Below are 19,256 nucleotides of genomic sequence, written 5' to 3'. Positions count from 1 at the left end.
ATCAGGTCCACTTTCAGGATGCTTGAAGATTCCCATATATGCACCTCCTCATCAGCAGTGGGTGATGGCCCTCAGTGCAGCGTGGTGGTCTGTCCCTTTCTCTTTCCCTCATTTCCTCTGCCTCCTAGTCTCCTGGTCAAGTCATCCAGGGAGACTTAGAAGCCCCAGAGAGGCACCCTGTGGGCCACAGGTCACAGAGGGTTACACACGAGAGTCCTGTGAGCAGGCAAACCTCCACATGAGCTGTATCCTCGGCTCTAGCAGGGCTTGAAAGGGCCAGGGCTGGGAGTCACAAGCTTGGATTCAGCAGATTCCACAAACCCCTTTCCAAAGCTCTGTCCCCATTCATCAGCCATTTGATGGTTGCCTATGAGAACCTGGAAAGGCCCCCTCACAGCTCTGAGCTGTAGTTCCATCCCCACCCCCGCCTCCCCCGCACCAGCAAAAGAAGGACAACCCCCACGCTAGATGCCTCCCTGTGTGTGTGTGAACTGGCACTGTGAACTGTAAAGCCCGCCACAGGAAGGAGTTGGAAGGGCTTGGGAATGGAAGTGTTGGGCGGTGATCCCAGCCAGGCGTGCGTTCCCAGGCAAACCCCTCAGTGAGGACCAAAGGGACCTTGACCTCCAGTGGGAACCACTCACTGCCAAACCCTGAAGAGGCTGTTGCTGGCAGAGTCCTTTGTGGAACTGTGACAGGGCTCTCAGTGAGTGAGAAGCCCTGCGGCGATTCAGGGGTGCCTGCTCAAATAGCATCTTTGGCTGTGAGAGCCTAAAAAGTCCTTAGAGATGCCTCCCCCAATCTCTTTATTGTGTAGAAGGAGAACTGAGGCCCACAGCAGGGAAGGCCAATGTTCAAAGTTTCAAAGTATCTCCAAAGTCACAAAAGATTGTTCAAAGACAAATGGGGACCGGAGGCGGGAGGGTAGCTCAGTTGGGTAAGGTGCTTGCCTAGCATTCATGGAGCCCTGGATTCCACCCCCAGAACCACATAGACTGGGTAATACACACCTGTAATCCCAGCACCAGGAAGGTAGAGGCAGTACCACCAGTCATTTAAAGTCATCCCCTGCTACACAGCAAAATCAAGGTTTGCCTGGGGTGCGTGAGACCCGTTTTAAAAAGGAAAAAAGGAACTAAGGGAGGGAGGGAAGGAGGGAGGGAGGGAGGGAGGGAGGGAGGGAGGGAGGGAGGAAGGAAGGAAGGAAGGAAGGAAGGAAGGAAGGAAGGAAGGAAGGAAGGAAGGAAGGAAGGAAGGAAGGAAGGAGAAAAGGACTGAATTACAAAATCCTGACCCCTAGTTCAGATATCATTTCCTTTGCAGCCATAACTTCCTGGAGTTGTGTGGGAACTGCTGGTAGAGAGCCTCCGAGATCTAAAACTCATGAAGCTTGGTCAAAAGAGTGCAAAAGATCAGCCTGGCTGTCCCATTGAGTGCTTTGAGGATCTCTACGCTCTCTCCCAGCCAAGCTGCCTTCCAATGCCATCAGCACACCATTGGCTCTCCCGCCTCCCTCCTAAGAAGCCTGCCCTGTAGGGGAGGTGATGGTTCCCATATTGCAAATGAGGAACTGGAGACTGGCAGAGGGCAGATGGCTTTGCCTGGTGTTCCAGCTGCTGGTCAATGTTTTTTCTCTGACACTGTCCTCCCTAGTGACACTGTCCTCCATGAGATCAGGTACAGGCTGTTTGGTGCAATATCCCTGGCCCCACACAGCTGTGTCAGGGCTGTCTGCTGGGGTCTTGGCATCTCAGTGGGAAGACTCCTTTCCAGAGCACAGGATGTAGCTCAGTGACATGGCCGGCAAGGACCCTTCTTGATTAAAACTCTCAGCCCAGCTGACTCCTCTCTGCCTCAGAACCTTGGCATCCACACCAGGCGTCGGGGCTCCACCACTGGAGTGCAGCTGCTGGACCCTGGCCAGGGGCTAACAGCTTCTCAGGAGTGCAGAGGAAAGTGGATTCCTTTTACGGACCCAGGCAATTGGCAGTGTCAACCACTTCTGTTCCAGATAGGTGCACTGGAAGGAAGGGACCTAAGGAGAAAGTCAGTCTGAGGTCGGAGGGGTGGGCATAATCCCAGAATTCATTACTGTGGTACTGGTACTATGAACTAAGTAGAGTCTGAGGGCCATCCCAAGCCCATAGTTCATATTGTGTGACAATACATCTGAGGAGATCCAAACGAAGATCCACTTACCCCAGATAGGAAACCAATGACAGAGTGAGGACACCACCAGAGCCCAGTTGGTGGATGGATGAGTGTACTTGGATTACTTGTAAGGTTATAGTAGAAGAGGGGTTACCTACAGGAGTAGAAATACTCAAAGGCAGCTGCAATCACCAAAGTCCACCACAGCATGGATGACGGCTCACAAAGGCTGGAAACCTGGAGCACACTGCAGCTTAACAGGTCAGAGTGTCTTCTCCAGGCAGCTCGGTTGGCCTGAGCCTCTTCTAGGCAGGTCTGCTGGTCATCACTCAGCAGTCCGTGCTTCCTATATAAGCCTGGGGAGGGAGGAGTCTAGTGAGTCTGTTCAATTTTAGGGACTTCCTGAAGCCTTTGAGTTGTTTGCTTTCTGATCTTAAAGAGCTTCCACGTAGGATGAAATGTTCTACCTCCCCTTAGGATATCCTGTGTCTTAAGGAGCTTTCCTCCAAGATGGAATGTTTTATCTCAGAGGAAATAGCTACACAACAGTCCCCATGAGTCAAGGCTGGTGCTTAATGGCCCCCAGGCAGCCCTGGATCTGGCTCAGACAGGTGAATCTCTAGGTCCAGCTTTACAGGCTGCGAGTCCTCAGGCAATGCCCTTCTGAGCTGACTCTCAAGTGTGTCAGATCTAGAAATGCAGCTGAGACAACAAAGGATTTGGGGCTAGGAAGACTTAAGTGTGCTGCAGCCATGCCCTCTCTAGATTAGAAACTGTAAAGCCAGAAGAGAAATGACTCAATGCCAGCCAGACTCGTGTGTAAGCCTGGCTTTGTGGGCAAGGCTGTGGCTCCACAGGCTTGCTTCAACTTACAGAGGTGGGTTCCCTGTAAGAGCAGATAGGGCTCTGGGAGACAGAGGTACAGACGGCAAAATGAAACGGAAAGCCCCCCCCCCCCCACCCATACAGGTGGTGCTCATCCAGTGGTCATTCGCTGTTCCAGGAATTCAGGAGGCAAGCTCTGGGAACATGTGTCTATTCACTCAAAGAATGACAGTGTGGCCACACTGTGTTCCAGACCCCATGCTCATGGGCGTAGCCTCAGGGTTCTCAGCTGCGGGGCTTCCTGAGCTGGCTTCTTAGTTCTTGCTGCTCATTGCAATCATCAAGGGAATTCTCTCTCTCCTCCCCTCCCCCCACACATGTGTATTCATGTGTATGTATGAGCACATGTGTACATTCAGAAGCCAGAGGTCAACGTCAAGTGTCTCCCTCAATCACTCTTGTGTTTTGAGGCAGGGTCTCTCACTGAACCCGGAGCTTACAGATTCAGCTGGGTTGGCTGGCAGCCAGCCCAGGGATGGACTTGTCTCCATCTCCCTGCACCTGATGTTAGGCATGGGTGCTGAGATCTGAATCCAGGTCCTCATGCATGCCCAGGAAGCGCTTGGCTGACTTAGCCACCTTCCCACCCCTGTTTTGTTTTGGTTGGTGGGTTGGGCTGGCTTTTGGACATAGGGTCTCACTGTGCAGCTTTGGCCTCTGTCCTCCAAGTGCTGGGATCATAGGAACACTTCTTTAAATCCAGCCTAAAATTTAGATCCCCTAAATTGGAAAGTCCAACTTGGCAGCTTTGTTGAGCTGTAACTTTCCAGCGAGACAGCCGCCTTGGCTAGTGTGTGTCAGTTACTTTAACAAACTTACACGGTTCTGCGCCTGTCACTGCAAGCTCTCATCGGTGCCCCTCTGGAATTAGCCCCACCCCCAGCCTCTCGTGACCGCTAAGGCAACCTCTCCACATGACACAAATGACCGGCAAAGCTCCCTTGGACAAATCACTCACGCTGTCTGAGTCTGTCTCCTTCTGTGAGGCAAATGAGCTGGGGCGGTTGACTGGGAAGTGCCTCTAGCTCAGAGTGTTTAACTGGGTGAAGGGACGTCCGTGGACCCTGATGCTGCCATTCCCGGGGACACAGCCATGAAACAGCCTTCATGTGCCACGCTTCAGTTTGTTTGTTTGTTTTCGTAAAGGTTCTATTGTTTTGCAGCAGTTTTACGTTCTCGGCAAAACAGAAAGTAACATACGAAGTTGACCGCCTGTGTGTCTCCACCCCACACACTTGCACAGCCCCCACCTCATCCACTGCCCCCTCCACAGAGTGACTTTACTATACCTGATGATCTGACCCTGACTCATCTTCACCCAAAGCCCAGAGACTATTAGAGTGTAACCCAGCGATGCACATTCTGTGTCTGGGCAAAGCTGCATCAGCATACAGCTTTGGTTCTAACATCACACGAGTCCCGTTTTCCTGACAGTGCTGGGCACTGAATCCAGGGTCTTGTTCATGCTAAGCAAGCGCATAAAATACTGTCACTGCTTTAGAATATTATGTCACTGTCTTGGCATGCAATCGATTCCCCGATATCTTCTCGTGGTTTGGTAGGCACTTTCTGTTTAGTACTAATATTCCATTGTCTGGCTATGCCACAATTTACCCACCCCTTACTGAAGGATATCTTGGTTGCTTCCAAGTTTGGGCAATTAGGAGTAATTCAGCCATAAACACCATATGTAGATTCTTTTTATGTGGACATAATGTTTTCAGCACCATTGAGTAAAGACCAAGGAGTTGACTGCGGGATCACACGGTAGGATTGTGTTTAGTTTTATGGGAACCTGCCTTCCAGGGTGACTGTGGCCCTGTGCATTCCTGCAGCAGCAAGTGGCATTGCTGTGACCCCACCTCCTCACTGGTGATTGGTGGTGCCAGTGCTCTGGGTTGCCCGTTCTCAGAGGTGTGCAGTGGCATCTCACCATTTTAACCGGTGACGTAGGATGTAGGGCAGCTCCTTGCCTCTGTGTTCTCCATCTTGGTTTGGGGATGTGGCTGTAGTGACAGTCTTCTCTCTCTTAGGAGTATTTGGGGTGAGTAAGTACATTAGGAGAGTTCCCGTGTGAGGAAAGGCGCCTTGCTAGGCAGTGCATCATGCAAGGGGAAGCCATTGCTTTCAACATCTTCTGGAATCCAGTTTCTCATCTAGGGCTGGGTCTTCTGTCAACACAACACGATTCCCTGCAAGCAGGCTACAAGACTTCCTACCTGGTCCGTGGTGATCTGAAAGGTTCTGGGGGTGACCTTTTCACAACAAAGATCCCCTTCAAGTGGTGGGACCCACCATGGCCCTTGATCTGCCCATGATCAGAATGTAGCCATCTGTGGAGTTTCCTCTTCAAAGCCCTGCCCTTTTGGGCCCTCCTGAGCCTTTTGGAACCCTCCCCAGGGCCAAGTAGCCATCTGCTCCATCACAGGGGTGGCGAGTCCCTCTGAAGTGCTGCTTGCTCTTTTGGAGAGAGCATCCTGGAACAAAGCCTGCAGCAGAAGACAGAAGGACCCCATGCACCGAAGCCACAGGCCACCTTGTGAGAATCCCAACCCTTCCCTTCTCTTTAAGCAGGAATTGGACCCATAGCATGGGTAGCATAGCCCAAAAGACCCTCTGAGGGCAGAAGCACTCCCCCCACATCTGTCCACGTCCCCTCTCCTGTGAAATCTGTATCCTCAGGCCTCTGAGATCATTTCTCCCTGTATGGGCTCTTAGCATGATGCAGAATAAGATACTTCCTGTCCACCTCATAGCCCCCTTACCACTGGCCACTTCATCTCTATGGCCCATCCCTGTGTGTGCTCCCTGTCTTGTGTAGGTTCATTAAGGGCTCCCATCAAGGATTTCTGTTTAGTAAGTCATATTTGGAGGAGCTAACACTTCCTTCTTCTGATACCTGCACCGGGAATAGTGAGGTGAGGATGGGATACAGAGAAATGCCAGCACCATCCTTCACATATGTACCAACCCTGCCTCCTGCCCAAGCCACCAGGGACATTGAAAAGACGGGAGGACCAGTAGCTCAGATTCCCACAGAACTCAACCAAGGCGTGATGTCATTTGTTGATGGCTTTTGGGAATCTGACCTTGTTTGCTGATAGGAACCCTTCTAGACATCTTAGCGAAAATTCTGAGCCAGCCACTGGAACCAGCAGCAACCTGGAGTTTGCCATGTGGTGCTTCTCGTTGATCATTGAGAAACTACGTAGTGAGTACTGAGTGATTGACACTTGGATCCTCTACCTTCAGGATGGTGCAGTCCTATCCCCTACTGCAAAGATTCCCCCAAGTGTGGTACCGGGGTCAGAAGCATCAGTAGCATCGCTGGGCTTCACACCAGAACCACTGAGTCAGACATGAGGCACAGTGACAGATCTGAGCTAGTACTTGAGCATCACTGTATTGGAGAAGTTAGTGACCTTCAGATGACAACAGGCACAAAGTAGGCCAGGAGCACCGAGCACCTCTGATTTCTCTCCCTAACCCCACCCCCCACCCCTTAGTGGCTGGTCAGCACATCAGCAGATCTGCCAGCAGGAGACAGGAAGGGATGGGGAACAGGTCGGATTCTAGTCCAAATCACCTAGTGCCCTGCCCCTCACCCTAACTCTCAGCTGAAGAGCTAACTGACACCTTTGATTGACTTGGCTGCAACCCAAGCATGCATCTATTCTGTTCCCCCAACTCTGGCTCTGGGTGGAACTAAGCCTGTGAGGCGGCTGCCAGGATCCACTCTATAGGCTGCCCATACCAGGGTGGCTGTTTGCCTCTTTGGCATGCTGGAGGACAGAGCATGGTCTGAATCCAGGCTGTGACTTCTGCAACTTAATAGTGCTGTATTCATATTCCATATACTACAAAATGTGAAATTATTGCCAGCTCCTGGATTGCATTCCTGGATGTGGCTTAAGGTGGAACCCTCATGAAGAAGTGAGGCCGGGGGAACCCTCATGAAGAAGTGAGGCCGGGGGAACCCTCATGAAGAAGTGAGGCTGGGGGAGGGTGGAGGAAAGTATTGCTGGGAATGCACACACCTGGCAAAATGGTGATGGAGGTTTGGGAACCTAGAGTGACCGGAGACCTTCACTCTTGAGTGTGGGGCAGGGGTCTGCCAATGGCTTTTCTTTGGAGCCTAACTTAGAGAAGATCTCCAGTGGGAGGGGCCTTTGGTCTTCATACTCTGCTATGACCCCATTGGGGCAGACCCTGGGCTTCACGTGGCATTTGTTCCTCCTTGTAAATGTATTCCATGGATGTGACCCTTCACTAGGTTCTCTGTGACACCCTTCCCTGCACAATGGGGGACCACTACAAACTGGGGAGAGCTGATGCCCCTCAGAGTGTCCAGGGCCCAGTGCCTGTCCCTTTGGTGGCAGTATGTATACCCTGCGACTTCTGGAAAGAAGGCAGAGCTCCATGCTGGATGCCTTGGTCTGCTTCAGAGCACCTGCCCGGGAAGAGCTGGTGTGTGACTGTCCTCTCTCCATCCCAGGACTGGGAGAACATGGTTGACAGCCGTGGTGATGAAAGCCCCTGGGTCCGGCAGATGGTCCTCCCTGACACTCCACCAGGATCTCAAGGCCCTTTGCTCCAAACTGGAAAGAACTAGGTCCCACTAGTCCCTTCTCACAGAGGCCGGGGTAGCTGTGCGAGGGTCACTCAGCAAAGGTCCACACAGATTCCAGAACACAGGGGTGATGGGAGCGGGTATGCCTTCTTTGAGCCAGTCTCTGGGCCGTCTTTACTGCCCTCAAAGCTCTCCCATGGACACTTCCTGTGCCTCCTGCACCCCAGCAAGTTCCCAGGATGCCACTCTGGCCCTGGGAAGCAGCGACTCCATCAAGCTCTATGCAGAAGGAAGATGCCCTGCTCTGTCACCTATGGCCACTTTCTGAGTACCTACTGTGTGCAAGTGATTCCATTATGTCACCTAAAATGGTGACATGTTTTAGAATGCTCTTGCCAAAGTGTGACAGGCAAGACATATCAGGTATATATGGGATCTCCAGGCTACACCCGCCCCTTTGCAGAGGACAGCCTAGGAGCCTTTGGCAAGCATCCTTGACTCTTTCTTACGCCCAGAGGCAAGCAGGTGGCTATGTGGGCCGAGCAGCCCATCTCTCGGGGACCTCCTCACAGACCTCTAGAACCCTTGCCACAGCATTTTGCATGCCATTTTATCATTCCCCAGTTCCCAAATCTTGGAGACCAGCACCCCCCTCCACACCTGCTCACACCGTACTCCCAGGACGTCTGATTTCTAACAGGCCTCTGGGCTGGAAAGCAGCATCTGTGTAGGTTCTGCACAGCTATTCTGGTACATTCTGACTGCGAGTTCTCCCCTAAGGCCCATCTGCCAGGCTTCAGGAGCATCAGGGCCACATGAGAAAAGGAGTGGAGTAGGGATGGTGTGCAGAACCTAGAACCTTCAAGAAAGACTGAATAGTTTATTGGGAGATCCAGCTGCAAGGAAGCTAAGTCTCCTGTCAGCTAAAGGGAGCCACGGAACATTTTTAAAAGGGAGTGGGGTGGTCACAGTCCTGAGGGGCCACTGGGACAAGCAGACCCAAAGCCAGGAGATCAGCCAGAGGTCCCTGCCGTCATGAAGAAGGAAAGTTATAAAGCTGTGGTTACTCTTTGCATGTAAATGCCAAGTTTTCTTTTCTTTTAAAATATTGATTATTATTTTCTAGCTGTAATATTGAAAAATTCTTAAGGCAGGAACTTGGCAAAACAGCAGGGAAAAGAGGAAAATTAAAAATCAGTCATAACCCAATATGCTAGTCCATTTTTCTATTGCTATTGTAAAACACCGGCAACTGGGTATACACTATATAAAGTCAGAGTATATAAAGAGAAAATGTTTATCCAGCTCATCATTCTGGAGGTCCGGTGCCATAGCAGTAACATCAGTTGGACTCTAGTCTAGCCTCACTGTGGACTCGAGGGTGTGAGAAGAAGGAAGGATGGGTTAATCAACCCTCTCTTGGGGAAGCATCTCTTCCTTCTGAAAGGAACACCTTTGGCGACCTAGTTACTTCTGACCAGGCCACATGTCCTCAAGGTCCACACCTCCCACGGCAGCCACACAGAGGACTAGTCTCCTACACATGGACCTCAGGAGGGTGAAGCCCACAAAGCCCCCTTAGCACCAGGCTCGGATCGTGATGAATTTCCTAACACGAAGAGGTCCACGGACATGAGTGCTGCCCCTGCCTCAGCATCCTCCCAGGTCAGCAAGTGTCCCCACCCCCTGACTCAGCACTGGGAAAGCACTCTGGTGACCCTCACTGCCTAGCTCTCGGGGGTGTGTCTCAGGTGCTTTTTCCTGGTTTTAGTCACTTGACTATCTGTCTCTTCTTTCCCATGTCCCAGAAATTCTGCAAATATTCTGCCTGTTTGATGACCTTCCAGAACTATTAGTTCTCTTTTTTCCTTCAAAACTTTTATTTGTCAATTCAAGATATTTTGGAATGAGGGAAGAGGCAGATCTGTATCCTGTCACCTCCATCCAGTCTCTGTTAAAAAAAAAAAATCCTGCTGTTGCACATGCTATCATTTCCTCAAGCGAGGCCCTGTTACAGAACACGGAGGTAACTGCCAGTTTTCACTGATTATACGCACAGATACAATGGACTCATATTGGAACTTCTGTCTGCGCATCTCTGATTATTTTCCAAGGATGGTTCCTAGAAATAGCACTCGTGAATTTTGAACCTTTTGTGTGTATTGCCAAATTGTCCTCCGAATAGATCACACCAATGAGTTCCAGCTCTGCGTCAAGTATTCTCTCATCCCTGGCAACGACTGTTTTAATTTGCATTTCTTTGATTACTATTGAGATCTTTCCTAAGGATCCTCTTGTCTCTAATTTTCCTTTTGTGAATTTGGCGGCTCATGTGATTGGCACTTTTTTTCTGACTGTCCTTCCCTGGTAGGTTTGTGAGCCTGTTTTATATGAGGCTACCCAGCTCTTTGCCACGTTTGTGGTAGGTATTTGTTGATGTTTCATGTGTCCTTGAACCTTGGCTTTGATGTTACATGACACGTGGAGAATCTTGAGATTTTATGTAGTTAGATTTAGCCTGGGTGTGTTTCCCGCCTTTAATGCTGTGCTGAGCTTCCTCTTACAGGGGTTCTTGTGGCTACATCTCTGTTTTCTTCTAGGGCGTCTGTCACTGCATTTCAGCTTATCTGGAATTTCTGTAAAGGAAGTCTGAAACATCAAATCTTTCTCCTCCTGCTCCCAGACACTCAATTATTCTTTCATCATTTAATGGCTGTATCTATTCCAGACTGATTTAAATGCCTATGCTAAAGTTGACCTTTAGAAAATAACATACATTTCTATATGCTTTTGGCCAGTTTTGCAGGGCAAAAATGTAGCCCAAGCCACAGATGTGATTTTCAATTTTCTTGTGGCTACGTTTTAAAATGTTAAAATAAATAGGTAAAATTAACTTTAATAATGCATTCCCTTGGATGAAATATGTCCCAAATATTATCATTTCAGCACATGTCACTAACCTCAATGAGTGCCCAGGGACTCAGTGGCACCAAGTTGAGCTGCACCAGCTTCATCCTCTGTTCCTGCCTTGAAACTTGTCCTGTTGCTCTAAGCACCCATGTGGACCTGGCACCCTGTGTTCTAAGGGGTGCTCGGTTATAACATAGCCAAAGCACAATCCTCCCTGTGTTGCTCACAAGCCTTATTCCCACCAAGTTGATTGTGGAAAGGCTCCCAGAATGCTTTGGTACTCCTGCCTGAATTCTGGCCTCTCTGATTGCTCTGGTGGAAATGTGGTGTCTCTGTGGCCCTTGGTGTACATTCATGAACATGGAGTGTGGCTTGTTTGGTTCCTGGTGAAGTAGCCTCATTTTGTTTATGTAGGCCCTTTCCCTTGGCCATTGAGGTTATTTCTGTGTCCTGTGTTAAGGATTGATTTGGGAAATGACATCTACTTTACAGGATATTTTTAAAGCAGTTATCGCTGGCATATTGGAAAGCCATTGATCTCCACGCACCTCTTAGGACTAGGATATTGAACATATTGCTTCTGGAAATCTATCCTTTCTTAATTCCCTTGAGTTTTCTAGGCAGTCGGCAGCAACATCCATGTAAAGAATGAACCTGCTTCCTGTTTCCAGCATCACAGCATCCTTATCTTCTTGGTTTCTCACTGTGCCACCCTGCACGGCTGTTCAGAGCAAATGGGCAGGTTTCTAGCTGGTTTCAAGCATGTGTCTAACTCTAGCTAAGCTCCCCAGGGGCTGGGTGACTTTGGGCACATCATTTAATTTTCCCATGTCTCTGAAAGCAGGGACATGCTCACATTATCTCAGGGGTTGTGAGTATTAAAATAGCTAATATGCATAAGTACTCAAGGATTTGAACAGCACCCAAGGGTTCCCCACTGTCATTTGCTCTTGCTATTCGTCTTGTTGTGTTCACTAGATGTTAGAGTGATGTCTTCAAATAATGATAATACTGAGTAATCCTGTCTTGTGCTTACAATCAATGAGAATGTCACTGGCAAGGTGTGATGCCAGTTGGGTATTCCTCACCATCTCAAGAGATGTTCTGCTCTCATTTGCTCTGTATAGGCATGTCGATCTTCAGTCTACAAAACGGTGGCTGCTTAGACTCTAAATTGGTAGCCACGTTGTCTTTTCTTCCATGTACAAGTGTGAGAAATCGTAGGCATTGGTCTTCTTGAATTCGTCTCATAATGCACTCACACAGCACATGTTTATAAAGTGCATCCAGTTCCAGTCACAGGAACACAGCAGAGAATGGACTGTTCCCTACCCACAGGGAATCTGCGTCCTTATGCAGGGAAGCAGACAAGAAGAGAAGCTGGCCCGTGACTCTTATGTGAAATGACAGCGTGTGCCAAAGAGATTAGTCAGGCAGGGTCAGGGGTTCTGCTGGCCGGTGCAGAGTGCGGTGAGGTGAGAAGAGCCTCCAGGATGCCTCCCGGTCAGCTTGTCAGGGATAGGAGAGCTCCAGAAGGAACAGCCCATGAGGGTGCTGGCATGAGGGATCCGGTGTGAAAAGAAGTACCGTCAGAGACCGTTATGGCTAGGGCAGACAGAGGAGGAACATGGAGGGACTGTTCAGGTTCTGGGAGGGGATCTGTGAACCTTCTAAGAGCCTGGCTGCTGCTTTGAATCACCAGAGACTCTAACAGAGAGTGCTTTGGTTTTTTATTTACTTCAAAGAAAACAAATCAAAAATGGAAAACTATCCTAAAGTATCCAGTTAACTTTTCCATAGTACATACACAGGGATACAACCATTGTCCTACCTCATCTAGAACATGTCTTTGTCCCCAAAGACATTCCATATCCATGTCCATTAGCCTTCCTTCCCCACATCCCGGACCCTGAGAACAGGTACTCTTGTCTCAACAAATTTGCCTCTAATAGACTTGCTTATAAATGGAATCATAAAATATATCGCCCATTGGGTTAAACTTATTTCACTTAGCATAATGTTCTCAAGATTCATCCATATAGCAACACGTATCACCACTTTGCTCTTTTTATGGCCAAATAATATTCCATTATGAGGCCATAACACAATTTTTAATTCACTCATCAGGTGATATGTATTTTGGTTGTTTCTGCCTTGCTCTGCCATGAACAATGCTGCCATAAATGTTTGTGTGTACTCATTTTTGGGGGGTGTACATATGTCCCTGATTCTTTTGCATGTGCACCCATCCAAGGGCTGGACCCACTGAGCCATATGGTAACACTGCGTTTACATAAATGTTTGGAGAAATGATTGAACCACTCTCTGGTTGCACCAACATCCACACCATCTTCACATTCCCACCAGCCACGTGTAAGGGTTCCAGCTTCTCCAGGTTCTTACCAGCACTTTTCCATTTAAAAAAATTATAGCCACCCTAGTGGATGACGAATGGGGCCTCATTGTGGGTTTGATGGGATTTCCTCTCGGATCTGTAAAGATGTTGAAAATCTTTGCATGTTCTTCTGGACCCTTGTGTATCCTCTTTTGAGATATGCCTATTTGGATCTTTTGTTTAATTTTTAATCGGGTTATTTGTCTCTTTTGATATTGGGTTGTAAGAATTCTTCATATATCCTGGGTATTAGATCCATATCGGATACTCGTGCCTCCTGACTCAAAGCTTGAAATGGGGGACATCCTGTTGAACTTGAAGACTGAAATGTAAGAACTAGATAGAGCAGACAAAAACTGTGTTTAAACACACCTAACCCAGCGAGCTGTGCCTTAGCCTGCTCTGCCTTCCGTGTGCTCTGACACTTGCACTAGCCTACACGTGTACAAAACGGTCTACACAAAGGATAATTTAACATAAATGTCAGGCTGGAGGTGTAGCTGAGTAAGTAGAGTGCTTGCCTAACATGCAGGAATCCCTGGGTTCAGGCCCCAGCACCACGTAAAACTGAGCCTAGCCGGGCATGCCGTGCACTCCTTTAATCCCAGCACTTGCGAGGCAGAGGCAGGTGGATTTCTGTGAGTTTAAGGCCAGCCTGGTCTACATTATGAGTTCCAGGACAGCCAAGGCTGTGGAAAGAGACCCTGTCCCAGAAACAAAACAAAGCAATCCCCAGCTGAGCGTGGCAGCTCAGCTGACCTGCCTGTAATTCTAGCACTGCCAACATGGAGGCAGGAGGCTCAGAAGTTCATGGTCATCTTTGCTTATATAGCAAGTTCTGGGCTGCATTAAACCCTGCCTCAAAATCAACCAACCAATGAATTAATTAGAAACAAAGTATTAAGTAGTTAATGCAATTTATTGAACGTATGTAACCGAGAAGCAACAGTAACATGGGCTGCTGTGGAGAACGGATTTTTCATGCTTAGGCATGTGTGGCTTGGTGGAACTGTGGCTCCATGCTGCTCAGAGTCAGGGAGAGTACCATCCCACATATCAGTAGCCTGAGAGGAAAATTTCAAAATTCACTTTTGCACCATTGAAAATTCAAACACCCAGAAGCGGTCGTTCACAGGCTGAGGACTGTCCTGATAAGATCTGAAGTGTTTCCTTGCCTCCCGGGGATGTTTTTCACTTTCTTCATGAAGCCCTTTGTGAACACGCTTTTATATTTGAAGTCAAAGGTGTCTTTTGAAGCCAGGTGGTGGTGGTGCACACCTTTAATCCCAGCACTCGGGGGGCAGAGGCAAGAAGATCTCTGAGTTCAAGGCCAGCCTGGTCTGCCAAGTAAGTTCCAGGACAGCCAGGGATACACAGGAAAACCCTGCCCAGGGTGGGGTTGCAGGGAGGAATTTGCCTCAGTCTTCGGATTTAAGGAGCACTGTCTAGTCCGATGTCATTAAATTTTCTTTTAAGAGTTTTGTGGTTTTGGTTTTTGTTTCTACGATTAGGAACTCTGGTCACAGCCTTCTCTGGAACGAGCAGTGACTCCAGGGGCTGACCCAACACAAAATCTGAAAACGCCCACCGTCTGTGGCCCCTGCTTCCTGCTGTCACTTGGTGGCGCTGGTGGCACTGGTCTGCCGGGTTACAGCTCTGATCCAGGTTCCCTGGGCATACTTCCCTGCACCTTCAGCCCCTCCTGTGAATCTAAAATCCTTCTTGGCCTCTTCCCCTTCCCTCCTCCCATTCTCCTCTCCTCCCCTTCCCCTCCCCTCCCCTCCTCCACCAGAAAGCCTGTCTCTTAGGCTTCTTCCATTTTCCCATCCCCACCACCACCAGACTCCGTGCATCTGCTTTATAAAACAGCCATCCTGATTGGTGGAAGCAAAGCAGGGGGCGGGGCAAAAGCTAAATTTTTGGTGAAGCATAGTTATCTTGTGCTGTAAAGAAAAGGGCAAACTCAGACCTTTTTTTTTTTTTTTGAGTCTTGTTTGTAGTCTGCCATTTTCTGTTTTATTTTCTTCTGTTACTAATATTTTCTCTATGTTGTCATTCTTTTTCTAATTGGATTTCCACACTTGTTCTTCACTCTTACCTTGGTTGCTCTGAAATGCATTTACAGAGTTAAGTTTGTGTTTGATCGTGGTTTTAGCTAATACTATACTTTCAGATAAATGCTGTTTCCTCACCATTACAATGAAGTATTTTTTGCAGCTTTGTTTACATTTAAAGTAATTGCTTCTACTTGTTTAATTTCCAATATAGAAATGCAGGGATGTCTGTGGCAAGCTCCAGAAGTTATGACCCCATTGGCCCCCTGCCCCCATCGTCTCTGATACTGGGTTTTTGTTCCATTTTACTTCTTACATTATAGATATTCCTTGTCAACTGTAATCTGACATATTGATTTTATTTTGAAATTATGTGGCAGGAGCCATGATTTAACATTCAAATCCTCACTTAACCAGCTATTGTCTACTGGCATGTCTAAACTGTTCTGCCTCTCCAGCACACGTGCATGTTTGATTAGGGTTTTGAATATACTATTGTATTATTTCTTGAGAACTTCATACATGCTTGTAATGTATTTTGATCATACCCAGCCCCTATTCTTACCCCAACTCCTCTCAGACCCACCCCAGCCCCTCTCAATTTCATGTTTTCTTTTTGTTGATGGTTTTTAAAAATAACTGACTCAGTCCCATTTGTGCTGCTCATATGAACTTAGGTACCAGACCGTCCACTGGAGAGAAAGCACACAGATATCAGATATGCAGCCAAGATGATAAAACACACCAGAAAGTGGTCAGTGAAAGCAGACCCAATAGAAATCCAAGATTTTCTACCAGAGGCCACACCCTTAAAACAGATTTCCCCTGGCCCAGAAGCCATTAACTACCAATGGCTCCTCAGTTAGGGGTGGGGGCTCCTCAGTTAGCAGTGGGGGCTCCTCAGTTAGCAGTGGGGGCTCCTCAGGCATGGGAGTTCCTTGTTAGGGGTAGGAGCTCCTGAACCCTTGCCCTCCCCATGCTGTGATGTTGGCTGGATTGATCTGTGCAGGTCTTGTGCAGGCGACCATAGCTGCTGTTAGCTCATGAGTGCAGTGGTCCTGTCATTGCCAAAGACACTGTTTTGGTCTGATCCCCCCAGCCCCTGGCTCTTACTGACCTGCCCCTTTCTCGATGGCCCCTAAGCCTTGGGAGGAGGAAGGGTGATGTAGATGTCTCATTTGTGGCTGAGCATGAGGGCATCTTTAAGTCCTGGTTGTCAGGATGGTCACATGACTTTTCTGTCTACCTGGACCTTACATACACCATAGCTTCTCTCTGTTGTCTCCTTTGAATGACAAGTTGTCCACCTGTCTTCTCCAAACCTCTCCAGACATTGCATCAGGGTTTCACAGCTCCAATTCAGCTGTTTTGTTGGTAACAGCTTTGCCCTGTATTAGCTACTTACAGACTTCTTCATCTTTGAAATGAAGAAAGAAAATGTCATGTCACACATTTGATATTTGAACCCTTATTCTAAAACACGACTACTGCTTTCTTTGAGGAATTTGGTCTTTTAAAAAAATTATTAAAACTCTATTATTAAGCATTTGCAAATAAAAAAAAATATCACACAATGGAGACCCCACGGCTGTCATCTCAGTGAACTCCTGAACAGTTAGAACAGCCATCCTGGAACTATGTGTTCACACAATTTTACAATTTTGTTTTCAAATATATTTTATGTACTTATCCACCACCACCACACACACAAAAAAAAGTTCCACGCCATAGATCAAACTAGAAAAAGAGCTTTATATCCTCTTTCATGACACAAGTGTCTGTTACCCACATCGGTTTTTCCTCGTCACCTAATACCCCTTTGTTCCCCATTCTGCATGTTTTACCTGTACCCACATGTGCATTCATTTTCCACATAGAAGGGAGAGCATGTGGTTTTCTCTGAGAGTGTGTGTCCTTGCTTAACATACATTCTAAGTCCATCCATTTTCATGAAATGTGATTTTATTTTTCTTTAGCGCTGAGTAGGATCCCATTGTATATGTATCATATTTTCACTATCCATTCATTTGTTAGACGCCTAAGTTGGTTCCATTTCCTTGCTATAGTGAATAAAGCTACAACAAGCATGACTGGTAAACCTATCTGATATTTGTATACTTTTTCTAAAACGTGATTGCAGCTTTTGTTTGAAGACTTTGGTCTTCCTATTGTGAAAGTTTTCTTCTATTAGATCTGTAATGATCTCTCTATTGTTCTGGACTCTGCAAGGGTCCATCTTCAGTGTCAACCTGGGTGGATTGAGAACCATCTAGAACCATGCTTCTGGGCATGTCTGTGAGGGATTTCCTGAGAGGTTTAACTGAGGAGGAAAGACCCACAGGAACACAACTGGGGTCCAGTCCACAGGTCTCTTCCTGAACTGAATAAGAAGGAGAAAGTGAGCTGAGCACCCACCTACCAGAATTCCTCTCTCTGCTTCCTGATGCAGATGAATGTGACCAGCTGCCCCATGCCCCGCTGCCTCATGTCCCGCTGCCTCATGCCCCGCTGCCATGCCCCCCCCAGCCACATGGACTGATGTCACCAGCTGCCTCATGCCCCTCTGCCTCATGTCCCTCTGCCTCATGCCCCCCCAGCCACATGGACTGGTGTCACCAGCTGCCTCATGCCCCGCTGCCATGGCCCCCCAGCCACATGGACTGATGTCACCAGCTGCCTCATGCCCCGCTGCCATGCCCCCTCCCTCCACATGGACCGAATCCTGTATTCCTTAAACTATGAACCAAAATAATCCCTTATTTCAAGTTGCTTTTGTCAAGTATTGTCACAGCTACAGGAAGAGTCATTACTGCCTCCACCCCTCTTAGAAATACATCTAACTCCAGAGTGAGGTCTCTGGAGTTACCCTTCATGTTGCTCTTTTCTCTCTGGCATCTTTCTCTCCGCCCTTGCTGGCCACATCCAGGAGATGCTACCTCCTGGCGACCTCAGATTATCCTCAACAACTGTCGTCGTCATCGTCGTCGGTATTCTGTAACTAAGGTTGGCTTCTGACTGCTTCTAATGTGTCTTAACGCCCATATTTGATCATCTAATTCATCTCCTGCTATTGCTTTCTCAGCTCTGCTGGGGTCCTTTGAATTCCGGGTTCTTTTATTGTATCTAGCATTCCCAGCATCTCAGAGTTCCGCTTCTTTCATCTCTGAAGTACAAAACTCATGTCACTGTTACCTTTCACTTCCGGTAGCAAATCTGTCCCTTGAGGAAGTCCCCTCTGCTTGTGTTCCGTGCTTGTTTCCTTCACCTCAGTCTCCGCAGATCCCAAGGGCATCCTGGGCCTCCCCTGACCCGGCTCCGCCTTGCACCGGCAGTGAACTCGCCCTGGGTCTCCACTGTTTCAGCCGCATCTGCTAAACTTCTCACCTGAGTCTGAGATAACACAAAACTCCATAGCTAGGGGCAGGTGGCTGAGGAGCAAGGAATTGCATGGTGCAGAACTGTATCCATGATTTCTCCTTGCAGGCAGGGAACAGCTGCTCCAGATGTTGAGGGTCGCTGCTGGCCTCTGCCCTCGATGCCCTCACTTGCAGGGTCTGGCAGGCACCTGGACTGTCCATGGGGAAACTGGACTTGAACAGCTCTGCTTGCCTGCTATCAGGCAGCATGGCTAAGCCATGGGCCAAGTGGGTGGGCTACATAGAGAGAAGGGGGTTCCCCCAGAGTGGGCTTTGTACCCCTCCTGTGACCCAGGCTATCCCCCAGCGCTGAGCCATCCACCTTAGGCTATGTGGTCAGCCCCCCCCCCCCCGCCCGGCACGTTCACCCTCCCTACAGCGCAGTGCCCCCTTCTTGGGAAGCAGAGCTGTGAGTCAGCTTTCAATCTGGTTTCCTTGGCATCATACCTAGCTGAAATTCCTCAAAATTGATGGCATGTTGATCTTCTCGCTCCTCTTCTTCCAACACTGAGGCAGATTCTCCTATTTTTGTACTCCCTTGCAAGGTCCTTTCTGTCACTTGCAGAAGGAGGTAGCTTAGGTGGGAGGTGGACATCTGTGCTCAGCTTTCCTGTCTTTATAGTTAAGATGGCCTCTTGCTTTGCACATTGGCGTATAGGCCGATGAGAAGTCCTCGGCGCTCCCTGCCCCATGGCCCTCTTAAGTTCTTCCCCTGTGCTGACCCTCACATCCTCTGGTTTTATGGTTTTGGTTTTGTTTCCCTGGGCACGTTCCCTCTCCCTCTCAAATTTCAAGTTAGCATACCCTCTGATGAGAAATTCTCCCGCCAAACATAGCTTTGCCAGGCTCGGGCAGTGCCTGCTGCCGTTGCCAGG

The 19,256-nt window shown here is 48.5% G+C and overlaps 1 protein-coding gene across 1 annotated transcript in view; it reads left to right on the top strand.

The window, feature by feature from the left end:
- The window catches only part of Gabbr2 (gamma-aminobutyric acid type B receptor subunit 2), a 356,621-nt gene that overhangs the window by 155,466 nt on the left and 181,899 nt on the right, over window positions 1-19,256 (top strand). The window lies entirely within an intron of this gene.

This window comes from Peromyscus maniculatus, chromosome 2 (genome assembly GCF_049852395.1).
Source record: "Peromyscus maniculatus bairdii isolate BWxNUB_F1_BW_parent chromosome 2, HU_Pman_BW_mat_3.1, whole genome shotgun sequence".
NCBI classification, from domain to species: Eukaryota; Metazoa; Chordata; class Mammalia; order Rodentia; family Cricetidae; genus Peromyscus; species Peromyscus maniculatus.
Note: the sequence above shows the minus strand (reverse complement) of the source record. Positions and strands in the feature narration are given on the sequence as shown.